Here is an 11887-nt window from a genome sequence, read left to right on the forward strand (position 1 = left end):
TTTATTAGATTTATATTCTTAGGGCAAAATTTCCAACAGTAGTTTTTAAAAGGGCATCTGCCACTTTGCTGCATGCAGTGAAGGCACTGGATTGCCTGTGCATGCTCTATCCCAGAAGGTGATTCAGGCTCCATGTTAAATGAAATTAAGGCACATACTGAGTTGATTGCTAGGTAGGCTGGTGAGCCAAGCTGCCATAAGAAAGCATATTGTGTTGCTCTTCCATTTGTTATTCTTAAATTCTTAAAAACTGCCTAAATCTCATATGCTAATACTTAAAATCAGCTGCATAATGAGAAATCTGCTCATGATAAATATTCATGCTGGAAAACTGGACTATAGACAAGTTGATAGCATTTACTGCACTGTAAAGCTGAAGCATTTGTGAATAACCTCATTTTAGAATTAAGTTGGCTGTTTTCATGGGTTTAAAGCTGTGTGACATGCATGGAGTAATTTCTGTTTTAGCTTCTCTGAGGCTAAGATCCTAGAGGCCTTAAACTGCTTTGTATTAGAGCTAAAAAGACACTCAAACCTCCCTTCGGACCTCAGGTCAAGTGTTGGAAACTTCTCTGACATGACTGTTACTGTAATTTGACCGACATAACAGGAAACACTAACCATACCTCCTAAACTCTGTACTAGAGCCACTTAAAGTGAAAAAAAAATAATAAAAAAATTCCAAGGACTGATCTTCTTAGGAGAAATGACTTCTTTTCCTTTCCCACACTTTAATCCTTATCCAATAGCACAAGGAACAGTAAGCTCCTCCTGTTACTGGGGAACATCTAGGGTAGGATGACAATCAAAAGTGTTGGGTGTGTCTCCTTGAAGATGATAAGAGTAAGCAGTTTTAGAGGGAATTTGAAGCCTTCTTGGGAAGAGGATATATCTTCTGGACATATTCCTTGTGCAACCTGCTTGAGGTGGTCCTGCTTGAGTAGGAGCATTAGACCTGATGACCTACAGAGGTTCCTTCCAACCTCAACTGTTCTGTGATTCTGTGATAACATGATGGGGCTTGGGACATGCTACACAATGCCTACTACCAGACTTTTGTACTTTCTAGTGAAGCATCTGGCATGTTACCATGAGAGAGCAGTAAGCAATGGACCAGACAGACTGTGTGACTGGTTTTACCTGGTAATTCCTGTGAAATGCTTCTCTTTCAGCTTGGCTTCAGTGCTAGTCCACCTGCCATAATTTTCACGTTTGTTCCGGATAAATGGTGTGCCTGCATTTCCTCTCTTGTGTTCTCTCTGAATTCTGAGGGATGAGTTCAGGAATCAGGAATAATCCCATCCCTAAGATAAGGGCCACTAGATTTCCAGACACTATAGTTTGCTGTGTCACCCATTCCTCCAGTAGGACTGAGACTACAGAATGAACCAGATGACAGTGGGAGCCAGAAGGGGTAACATCTGGAAGCACAGCTGTGTGAGGTGAGTTGTGTGTGAGGACCTGTCCAGGTGCTTTGCTACCAGTATCTGCAGTGAACCTGCCTGACACCGTATGTGGGGAAATATCCCCTTTCCCAGGGGAGAGGGAAATACCATTAACAGAGCTAGAAGTGAAAAGGAAGCAGGTTTTCTCAGGTGGAGAAGGTGTGAAAGATTCTGCCCATTTCTTATGTAGCAGGAGGCCATTAAATTGTTAAAACATGAGAATGTTATTAGTAAGCTAATTAGGAGCTTATGTGAGAAAAGAGTACATTTTAATTAGTCACTGGCTTTTGTGTTCAGTGTTCCCTTGTTGTTAGAGACATTATTTGCATTCATTTCCTCTTTGTTTCTTTGCTGTATGTAATCCTTCTGGCCCTGGCTGACAGCAGAAAATGTTGGGTTCAAAGATCTGGGACTTCTTTCAGAAAACTTGGAAAAAATGGAGTATGATGAGAAACTAAACACAGTTCTGCACAGGGGCAATATTCCCCTTGCATTCTCCAAGCCTATTGTACAAGATGTTGTTTTGGAGTGTGGTGTGCTAGATGGAGGGAAAAGGATACTGGACCAGTAATGATTCATTAAGTGTAGTTGTATGTGGGTACATAAAAAAATTTATGTAGGAAGTAAGAAAGCATCATATGCCCTCAGAGTTCCTTGGTGATAGCCCTCTCTCTCAGAGTAAGCAACCTCTTCTGTTTGGAAAATCACATATATTCTAGGGGTGGGGAAATGAAGTTTTGGGGGTGCCTGAATTATTTCCAAATCCAGGCCAAATTCATTGGAAAACAGAGGAAATAAAAGGAAGATAATACCTTAAAAGGAGCCCATGTCCTCTTAGTGCTCTGGCAGGTCAGGTGCAGCAGTTGTCTCTTTTCACCAAGGCTGAGTGTGGTGGGTTCCTGACTCTCTGGAGCCTCATGTTATGGGGCTTCCATCTGTGGGAACAGATGGATTTTCCAAATTCCTTTTTTTAATGGTAACAATAAAAACAATAATGCATGCAATTCCTGTGCTAATATCTATTGAACATGTGGTCATTTACCATTGGGTTTTCCTTTAACTTGCTACTGGATTATGAACCTCTCTTGATCAATGGTTTTTCAATTAACTGTGTGGGAATATTTGATCTCTAAAATAAATGGAATTGGCATGATCCAAAAACCCTTCTGCATTGTTTGGCACAAATACAAATTCCATTTTCCCTAGACAGAATAGGAAAATTTATTGCTGTTGTCTAAGCTGTATCGGGCTTTCATGACATTCAGTTTGTCTTCTATGTATATTGATTTTCTAAGACAATGTAAAGTGAAGTTTTTCAGGTATTTTGCATGCCAGGCAGTCAAAGGGTTGTATATCCCCTGTACTTTCTCATGGGTTAATTTGCCTTTGATGGCACTATGACAGGAACTCTTTGGAAATTTCAAGTCAAGCAGCTATGATGATTGGTCATTATCTTTCCTGAGGTAGGGATTATCAGGCCCTAGAGCTCAAGTACTGGAAAAGGCAATAGGAGCACTACTCATCATTGTGACTACAAATTCTGCTATGTTTAGACCACTTGCAGTAGTGGCACAAACTGACCAAGCTGACTTGGAGCAGAGGCAGCTGAAGCATACTGGCATGACCTATTAAAATGATTTATTTTGGGAGGGAAAACACATTTGTTGGTGGTAACAAGTGATGTTGAGGAAGAGGTCTGTCTATACTCAAATTGCTCCAGCTTGATCCACAAAAACGTCTGGTTAAGGCATATGGGAATCTCTAGTACTGTTGAAATCAACTTTAGTGTTCCTAGCCTCTTGTCCCAGACTTGTTTTGTCTTGCTATCTTATGTCACTCATCAGCCAAGCTGTTCAGAGGACTTGACCATAACTGAACTTCTGAAAATTCCCCAGACAGTTAAATAGGAATGAGCCCTCCCATCTGCATGTGAAATAAGCCTCACAGGGCTAATTTAAAGAGTTTTCCTACAGGTTCGTGTTACAAACTAGGACAAGGTAGTGCTTGCTTCTTTTCTTCTTTCTGTTTAGTGTAGGTAGGCATGGGAAAGAGCATTTATTTTGGCTTAGTGGTACAACAGTAATTTTGATCTGGTCTGTGATGAGTTGCTACAGTGGCTTGATGTACATCTACTTTAAAAATTTGATATTAAAATGTAATTAGTAGTAATAGTATGAGTAGCTCAACGTCATAAGCAGCTCAATGTACTGTAAGTTATTTAATTCCAGTGAAAGAACAAGTTTTAATATTGCTCCTTCTGTTTCGTGTAATAATATACTGATAAATCCTTATCTATTATTAACAACATATTGTGTGAAAATTGCATGTTATATGACTCATGCCACCAATATGCATCTGCACATTTCCATAATGATAAATCATTCATAATATATTCATTTTGCTGTTATGTATTATGTGACCTATTCTATGGCTCATTTTGAATTAAGAAGATTTAAAAATATATACATTCTTTAATTGGCAAACAATTCAATTCGTTTTTCACCCATTCCTATGGGATGCAATGATGGGTTTGTGCTGGTGTTGCTGTGTTATGCTTCAGTTCTGGCATGCAATAGGAGGTGTATTTGCCCATAATATTTATGGATCTAAGCAGGTAGTCATACCTTCACTGCAGTCAGTATCCTGACGTTGTATATGTATACAGGCCTGGTTTCTCCCTCATACTGAGAATAAATATTTCACTGCTCAGTGTAACCAGCGAAGCTTGGTTTCCCTTAACTTTGTGAATGAAGAGTAAACGCTAGTGTGAATTCTCCAAGGTGCAGTAAGGATTAGTTTTACTTCAGGATCCCTGCATGAGCTGCATGTCTGTCCTCTCTTGCCTTGCATGTTATCATGAAGTAGAATTTCAGTGAGACTTCTGCCCTGCCAAATTGAACTTGGCTTCAGATTTGAAAGTTATCAAGGGTCACTGACAGACACACACTTCTGCACAGAGAAACAGATTTGCCTCATTTCATTAGGAAACCGGTACTAAATCAGAAATGACTCTGGTGAAATACCACAGGTGTAAAGACTCAAAATCTGTACAATTACTGTGGGCACAATGATAGTTTCTATCTTTGTTAATGAGGCATTAGTTTAGGTTTGGGGATTTTGCAGGAAAATAGGAGAATTTACTCTTCTATGAAAGCCCCCTTCTTTGTGAAGTATGACTTGGCAAGAAAAAAAAATCCTTTGTGAACCTGCTCTCCCTGATTTGCAGAATCAGACCTTTGATTTTAAACTAGATGTTCAACTTCATGTCGTTCTGAGCTTTCCTGTTAGCTGGGTAGTAGTAGACAAAAGGCAAATGCACGCAAACATCATGGTACAAATAATCTTATTTTAAGGTAAACCCTTATGAATCATTCTACAGTGTCAGAAGACATTTTGCACTTTGATTAGCTAAATCTGGAATATGAATGTGTAACTTCACATTTTAATGTTTTTATTTTCCTTGAACGTTTGGAGCAGCAGAACAGCATGGGAGAGAGAAAACAATAAAAGGCTTGAGTTATTAGGGTAACAAGCTGAAAACGACTTTATCTTCTTGTTAAAAAAAAAGGTGTGAACGATAATTTAAGGTTAGACAGGTTCTTCAATTATACATTGGTGTTAGTAATAAAATAAACATGTATTCAAATAGCATTTGGGATATAAATGCATTCTTCTTTTTTTACTAACTACTCTGCAGAGTATAATACTGTACTTACCAATCTACTACAGTGTGTAGCAGCTCAAGCCCATTCTTGTCTATTAAAAATTAAACTCTTTTACCATACATTATTAAAAGTGCTTTGGTTGGCTGCAAATCAAGAAAGACTTCATAAAGTCTTAGAAGAAAGAGAAATCTGATTAAGTCTATGGTCCACAGGCAGCAATGGAAAGTACATGAGAAAAAATTAAACTATGTCTTAAAAACTCTTTCAAGACTTTAAAAAATAATTAATAGCTTTTATTCAAGTTAACTATTAACCAAGAGACTTTTAATAGATTTATTATTACAAGTTCCCCCTTTCCTATTGCAGTTTGGAACCTGTGTTAGTTACAGATATAGATGCCCTTACTCCGTATTCTTCCCTTTTTCAGAATGACTTCCCTCCCCACCTCCCCCAGAAATATGGTGCTCATTTAATGGTTCCCCTATGCCTTGTACATAAGCACTGAGGAGCATGAAGATTATACTATATATTATCTGAATTGTGGTTGCAATGTCTGATTTTCACTTTAGGAAAAAATGTAGGCAATTTAGGAGAGAAAAAAAGTTAAAGGAAAACATCCAGTTTCCTGGAGTGAGACACAGGCTGCAAGCATTTTGCTGACAAAGCTGGTGAATAAGAAACTCCAGCTTATTTGAAATAAAGCTTCTCTTTCTTTCATTTTCTTAATGTAGCTTTTCAAAGGGAAAGACGGAGAGAAAAATCTGTTCTTTTCATCCTCGCTGTTTTATGACAGTTATGTCAGACAGTGTCCTCAGATGGGAAGTAGCATCTCACTGGGAAGTACTGAGCTCTGCATGTCGTGGTGAAGGAGATGACTGTGTCATTCTTAACCTTGAGTTGAGTGTTAGCTGTGAGGTCTGTAACATCTCTTTACATTGTGAAAAAATGACAGGGAAGGTGAAGCAGCACAGCCATCACACTGGGGTCATGATCCATGACTGGGAGTTATTTTTGTTGTTTACATAGAAATATTCATTTACAAACTTAGCTCAGAAGGGCAAGAGGTCTCCATGCCTCCACTTTGAATGTGAAGAGAGATGGGATGCACTCATGCTTCATTTCAGGCATGCATCTCCCTGCCTCAGGGCAGGGCTGGGCTCACCTCTGACAAACCAGGACACCAAGAGGCCATCTGATGCTCTAGAGGCCTGCCAGCTCCTTCTGATGATAATCAAATAAGATGGAGCCAGAAAAAGTCTTCTGGGCAGACTACTCTTCTTTTCTTTCTCACCTGGGAAAGAAATGAAACCTGCTAGGAACCAGAAAGCCATCAAGCAAGCTTCCTGCCAGGGCCCCCTCCCAAGAAGAGGGTCAAGGCCTGACTAAGTGAGGCCTGAGGAGAGAGGTACCAACTATTTGAAAACAGACAAGGTTAACAATGCAGAAAGTTGTTCAATTATGGCAGATTTTGTGCAACTTTCTTTGAAATGTGCTGCTGGATACTGCTTGAGATAGCATGGTAGGTTAGCTGGAGAGTTTGGCTGCTTTAACACCAACACTTTTATGTTCCTGTGAAAAAAGAGTCACTCTTCTCCACTACTTCCTTATTTATTTATTTATTTATTTATTTATTATTTAATGGTCTGTGCATCCCTGTTCATCTGAAATCCAGAGGAGAGATCTTTGTGAAGGTCTGATCCACTGGTCTCTGTGGATCAACAGGTTTCTAACGGGAAAACTGCAAGTGGTAAGGTGCAAGTGAGTACTGGAGCTCATTCACTGTCTGTTCTGTAGCATTTCAAAACCATCGCACAATGTGTCCCAAATTTATGGGTAAAGAACATTTGTCAGTCCTGCTTGGAGTTACCAGAAATGCCCAAATTTTTTGTGATGGGCTGACAATGTCCTGAAGAGTCATGTTCTAATTCTTGATGTATTGGCTTGGGCAGTAGATAAGCAAGTACTGAAGGAAGGTTTAATACCACACCATCTCTCAAAATCCTCATCAGATGCCAAGCCACTGATTCTGATAATTTGTATTCATCATGTTTGACACTCAGTTCCCTGAACCTTGTGCTGACTTTCTCAGAGACAAAAATCAAGGAGTTTTAGTCCCGGTAGGAAAGGAGCTGTGATGGCAGGTGCTGCATGGTAGGGGAAGCACTAGGAGCCGTGAGAGTTGTGTGTGGGGCCGTGAAGGAATTAGAGCAAGAGGCAGCTGCAGAAAGAGCAGAACAAGAACAGCAAACCAGGAAAGTCTGTGCAAGGTGTCGATCCTAAGCACAGATCCTCTCTCTATAAAGTGTAAGAACTAAATAAATTTTGAGTTATAGTGCTATAATTCCATCACTGGATTGTGGTGACTGTATAAGGCCACTTGAGCTTTGCTCTTATAGTTTATGATATCACCACAATCCCTGGGTGGATTTACAGCACTGTAATTTTTTACAATAGTGAGCTGTTTGTTTTTCTATTTACAACAGTACATCACTGGAGATACTGATAACAGTCACCTAGTTCTGTCATGTAGTTCTCTATACTCTTGCATTTGTTTTTGTAGAAAAAATTAAAGCCATTCTTTAGGAACTGGGAGGGGGAAGGGAAGGAAGGGAGGAGGGCGCTACATCTACATCATCTGCCTCTCTTTGTCTCTTTAAAGACTGTTTAATTTAGCAACTATTTGTCCAGATGCAGGAGGGCATAATGATGACCAATTTCACGTTGCAGTATGACAAACAGCTGTATGACTCCCACTTTCACATATTTTCTTTTCTCTTTCTTTCCCCGTGCCATATATTAATTTCTCAATTAAGGTCCATCTCACCAGTCTGCTGCACAGGATGGGGCCATAAGAGAAGGCTGAGGGGAGGTCAGCATGGTACGTTGCGTGCAGAAACAGGGCTCAGGCTTGACCCCACGCTGAAGCAGTCCCATGGATTTTGGTTCAGAACAGATGGATGTACAGTTAATTTGATTAGTTATGAGTATGGCAGGGAGGTAATCACAGCAAAAGGGGAAGAGCACGGCAGGTAGCTAATTTAAGTGTCATGCTGTAGCCTGCTGCAGCGTCACAGCCATATTCTGCTCTGCAGGTAATTTCACCAATTATTTAGTGCAAATAAACAAATAAGTTGTGTCTAACAATAAACTCAGTTGGACATCCCACTGTACCTTGAGCACTGGGAGAGGGGAGAGCACAAATTTAGCAGCAAATCTGGGGAGCTAGTTATGAGAGTTAAAAGGATTTGAATGGAGAGGGAGGGGATGCCCAGAAGCCTTTGATTTTGATGGAAGTAACCGACCTTGGCACTTAGAAAAACTCATGGTGCCCCTACTTACATCTTTCAGTAAAACCTGCAGTGATTTTACTGCAGGTCAAAAAGTATGTCTGCGGCCAAAAGGAATGGAACCTCTGTCTCCACGTGCAGACTAATGGCTGTATAATGGACATGTCTGCAGGCCTGTGATTCTAGATGAACACAAATTATCAGAATGGACTGAGTTATTTTCAGTTCTAATCCAGAAAATGACCACTGCAGTGTGATAAGATTTGTCACATGTAGGAAGTCTTTTGTTTCTTTTCAGTCTCTTTTTTTTCAGTGTGGGATGTGAAGAAATATGATAATAAATCCATCTTGATATATCTCTGCTTTGCCAAGACACCAGAGTCCAGACTTTGGTTTAGAAAAACACAACAACAAATATTTCCCTCCTTAATATTAAATCTATGAATTTTGATCATAATTTGATATATTTAGGCTGTATTTTTAATTAAATAATACCTAAAAGCCTAAGGTGACTAGTCATTAACAGATGGATTTTAGCTAATGCCTTCCCAATCACTGGTCAATCATTTTTTATCAGATTTTTTTTGTGCACTCTCTCCCAGGCTAGGTCATGGTAGTGCCTAAAACAGTAATGTATTTTCTAGATTTTACTTATGTGCAGACTTTGTTGGTAAAATATCTAAATTAGGCTGTTATGCAGTTTAGTTATCATTCTTCTTTTGGTATGCAAAAGAAGTGCTGTATGCAAATAAAAAGAAATAGAAAAGCAACTTTAAAGGATTTATTCAGCATTCTCTCAATTTAACCACACGGGGGCATGAGATATTTATTTAAGAGACCTTTTTCGGCATTGGGAAATATATGAAGATAGGAAGCCTTACTGATAAAAGAGTCAGAACTGTCACTTGCTTGTTAGCTTTTTTGCTTGCCTTCAGAAATACTTAGCAAATAATTATTGCAAATGGCAATAAGATAAAATATAATAAAAAACAAAAATACAGTGTGGACAGGAGAGAATATGAAAACAGATTTTAAACATCCCCATTAGTTAACTTGGCCTTTAAATATATTTTTATGACACTATTTTGAATTCTGGTGGCTCTGTAAACAAAATCTGAAATCCTCCACATAACCCTACATATCTGACTTAAATAACCTGAACATTTAAATTAAATGAAAAGATGGCAGCTCTGAGATATAATGACCTCAATCTGGAGTAAATTCATTTCATTAATTGCTTAGATGACATTAATTTTTGTCATTCACTTGCAGGATGAGTAATATGCTCTATACATTTAGGCCCAGATCCAGCAAAGCACATAAAATCATAGTTAATGATATTAAATACTGGAATAGTTCTCCTTGAGCACATGCCTTAAACTGAGTACATATTGAAGTGCATTCCAGCACAGAGAAAGTGGCACAATCAAACCTTTAATTAGTTTTAAAATGGAATTCAAAATGCAATGCAATTCTTTGCACTTTACATTGAAAACAATGCATACTATGGGATTCTCCTGGGACAGAGATGACTAAACCTATTTATCCACTTTGGTTTCCAAAGGGAATGAATGCTCATTGTTTTCTGCTGTTATTCTCCCCCAAATTTATAAATTTATTTTGCTCTGTCAACTGGTTTGTTTAAAGCTGAATATTTATATGAATATTTCCAAGTCTGTTATTTTATGCACTTTTTTATTTATAAGATAATTCTTGCATTTTATTGGTATTTAAGAGTGTGGAATATTTTTACTTCTGCTTCTGCAATCTTAAATCAAAGCAAAATGAGCAGCAGTAGCACCATACAAACCATTGTACCTGAAAGTTTGTTTCTTTTCAAAATAAGCTGAAAATCAGGATTTTGTGCTGCACGTTTCTGATCCAAATATTTAATGCTCACCCAGCTCAAAGGAGACATAAATTTAGGTCTTTTATTTTGAGCTATTGTATGCTTTCCAGTTTCTAGCATGTGCCTCTGACATACCTATCTCTATCCAAGCAAGATTACTGCCCACAGGTGAATTCTAACAAGGAGCACTGTCTTCCTGTTCCTCTCAGAGAAAATAAGTTGAGAAAGGCGTTTCTGAATTCAACCTGGACATCACCAAAACCCGGAGTACTTTGTTCTTTGGCTTTGGTATAAACCCATCTTTGTTGTAAATATATTTTTTGCAAGGAGTCAAAATAATGCCCAGATTCGTAGCAGGCAGAGGCAAAATTGTTTCCGAGCATAACGTAGCTGGTATAGCACAGTGAAACTAACTCCTGAACTAGCAGAAAACAACTGTTGGATACTTTTTCCAAAGCTACAAAACCTTCTTATTTCAATACCTATAGATCCAATTTGATTGCTCCAACTATTTCTTCTTGACATCTTGCCTTTTATAAGTGCTCTGTGAAAGCTTGCGGGAAAATCCCTCCTAACAAGCTTTAAAATAACCTGAGACTGTTGCTCCTCTTGCATAACAAAGAAATTCGTGTGTCTCCTTGCCATGTTCTTCCTCAGACTTAAAACAGAATTGTATGCGGGCAATTACAAGCAGTAAGCAGAGGATGAACCCACATTGCAGCCTTACTCTGGCGAAATGCCCACTGATACCAAGCGTGCAATTTCTGTCCCCAAAGTAAAGTCATGTCGTATGTTTGATTGTGTTTCTTTTATTTTCCCTAGTATGTCTGTTCACTGCTAGCAATGAAGTCCTGGCGTGTTTTAATCTCTGAAGCTATCAGTTCATCTATATGCTCCCTGGAATGGATGAGGCAATGAACATGGTGTCAGATACTGTTTTCCCGTAAGTTTTTCTGATCCACTAATGCATCAAATATATTTGAATTTACTATTCACATAACTTTTTATGGAACACTATTAAGCCAATTTGCTTGATAACCACTGTAACCTTTTTAGTAAGTTACAGCACAGTGAGGTCATTATTCCTGGATGTGGTTTGCTGTATCTTATACCACACGCTTTTACCATGACATCCCTGTATGAAAGGGGAGAATGTAGTTTGGTGATTTGGGGTGGTGCTTCTTTTTTTTTCTTTTTATGATTTCTTGTTCATAAATAGAGAACTGATTAGGGAGAATGATTTAATATTGCTTTGCCTCAAAAGCAACGGAATCTTGGGAAAGGATCAAACAGTCCCCTTAAATTGGCTACCACCTTCCTGACTTCATATTGTTTTTAAATGAAACATCTGACACATTCTCCAGCTGGGGTGTTATTTTCTTCCTCTTGACAAAGTGATTCAAAATTCACTGAAAAACAAGCTGAATGGAAGAGAATTTTTTTTTTTTTTTTTTTTTTTTTTCCATAGACATCTGGAGCTTTCTTTCAAGGCTGATGTGATCTTTCATCTGGACAAGAAAGGCTTTGATCCAAACTCTAAGATCCCCCTATCTCCCAGTTAATTGGTGTTAGTGAGGTAGGTTTGACAGTCCCTAACGCAGTCTCTGGAATGCCTTACTCTGTTAAGACCTGTCTTTTGTG

This window comes from Anas acuta, chromosome 2, assembly GCF_963932015.1.
Source record: "Anas acuta chromosome 2, bAnaAcu1.1, whole genome shotgun sequence".
Lineage (NCBI taxonomy): Eukaryota > Metazoa > Chordata > Aves > Anseriformes > Anatidae > Anas > Anas acuta.